The sequence below is a fragment of the Chiloscyllium plagiosum genome, chromosome 35 (genome assembly GCF_004010195.1).
Source record: "Chiloscyllium plagiosum isolate BGI_BamShark_2017 chromosome 35, ASM401019v2, whole genome shotgun sequence".
Lineage (NCBI taxonomy): Eukaryota > Metazoa > Chordata > Chondrichthyes > Orectolobiformes > Hemiscylliidae > Chiloscyllium > Chiloscyllium plagiosum.
The window spans coordinates 737,328-739,411 of record NC_057744.1 but is presented as its reverse complement, the minus strand read 5'-3'; the positions used below and the strand labels follow the sequence as shown (position 1 = coordinate 739,411).

Below are 2,084 nucleotides of genomic sequence, written 5' to 3'. Positions count from 1 at the left end.
TATTCCATGAGATCTAACCTTGCTAATCAGTCTCCCATGGGGAACCTTGTCGAACGCCTTACTGAAGTCCATATAGGTCACATCTACTGCTCTGCCCTCATCAATATTCGTTACTTCAAAAAACTCAATCACGTTTGTTGACTATCCTGAATCAGTCCTTGCCTTTTCAAATACATGTACATCCTGTCCCTCCAGATTCCCTCCAACAACTTGCCCACCACTGAGGTCAGGCTCACTGGTCTATAGTTCCCTGGCTTGTCTTTACCACCCTTCTTAAACAGTGGCACCACGTTTGCCAACCTCCAGTTTTCTGGCACCTCAACTGTGACTATCGATGATACAAATATCTCAGCAAGAGGCCCAGCAATCACTTCTCTAGCTTCCCATAGAGTTCTAGGGTACACCTGATCAGATCCTGGGGATTTATCCACCTTTACCTGTTTCAAGACATCCAGCAGTTCCTCTTCTGTAATCTGGACATTTTGCAAAGTGGCACCATCTATTTCCGTACAGTCTATATCTTCCATATCCTTTTCCACAGTAAATACTGATGCAAAATATTCATTTAGTATCTCCCCCATTTTCTGTGGCTCCACACAAAGGCCGCCTTTGATCTTTGAGAGGTAAAAACAAGGACTGCAGATGCTGGAAACCAGATTCTGAATTAGTGGTGCTGGAAAAGCACAGCTGTTCAGGCAGCATCCGAGGAGCAGGAAAATCGACATTTCAGGCAAACATCCTTCATCAGGAATACTGATGAAGGGCTTTTGCCAAAAACGTTGATTTTCCTGCTCCTTGGATGCTGCCTGAACTGCTGATCTTTGAGGGGCCCTATTCTCTCCTTAGTTACCCTTTTGTCCTTAATGTATTTGTAAAAACCCTTTGGATCCTCCTTAATTCTATTTGCCAAACCTATCTCATGTCCCTGTTTTGCCCTCCTGATTTCCCTCTTAAGTATAAGGAATGTAGGAGTATACTTTTCTAAGGATTCACTCGATCTATCCTGCCTATACCTGACATATGCTTTCTTCTTTTTCTTAACCAAACCCTCAATTTCTTTAGTCATCCAGCATTCCCTATACCTACTAGCCTTCCCTTTCACCCTGACAGGAATATACTTTCTCTGGATTCTTGTTATCTCATTTCTGAAGGCTTCCCATTTTCCAGCCGTCCCTTTACCTGTGAACATCTGCCTCCAATCAGCTTTTGAAAGTTCTTGCCTAATACCGTCAAAATTGGCCTTTCTCCAATTTAGAACTTCAACTTTTAGATATGGTCTACTCTTTTCTATCACTATTTTAAAATGAGTAGAATTATGGTTGCTGGCCCCAAAGTGCTCCCCCACTGACACCTCAGTCACCTGCCCTTCTTTATTTCCCAAGAATAGGTCAAGTTTTGCACCTTCTCTAGTAGGTAAATCCACATACTGAATCAGAAAATTGTCTTGTACACACTTAAGAAATTCCTCTCTATCTAAACCTTTAACACTATGGCAGTCCCAGTCGATGTTTGGTAAGTTAAAATCCCCTACCATAACTACCCTATTATTCTTACAGATAGCTGAGATCTCCTTACAAGTTTGTTTCTCAATTTCCCTCTGACTATTGGGGGTCTATAATACAATCCCAATAAGGTGATCATCCCTTTCTTATTTCTCAGTTCCACCCAAATAACTTCCCTGGATGTATTTCCGGGAATACCCTCCCTCAGCACAGCTGTAATGCTATCCCTTATCAAAAATACCACTCCCACTCCTCTCTTGCCTCCCTTTCTATCCTTCCTGTAGCATTTGTATCCTGGAACATTAAGCTGCCAGTCCTGCCCATCCCTGAGCCATGTTTCCGTAATTGCTATGATATCCCAGTCCCATGCTCCTAACCATGCCCTGAGTTCATCTGCCTTCCCTGTTAGGCCTCTTGCATTGAAATAAATGCAGTTTAATTTATTAGTCCTACCTTGTCCCTGCCTGCCCTGACTGTGACTCACTTCTGTTCTCAGCTGTACCCATCTCAGATCGATCTCTTTCCTCACTATCTCCCTGGGTCCCAACCCCCCCACCTTACTAGTTTAAATCCTCCCAAGCA

The 2,084-nt window shown here is 43.2% G+C and overlaps 1 protein-coding gene across 1 annotated transcript in view; it reads left to right on the top strand.

The window, feature by feature from the left end:
* tecta (tectorin alpha) overlaps nt 1–2,084 on the top strand; it is a 181,224-nt gene that overhangs the window by 52,891 nt on the left and 126,249 nt on the right. The window lies entirely within an intron of this gene.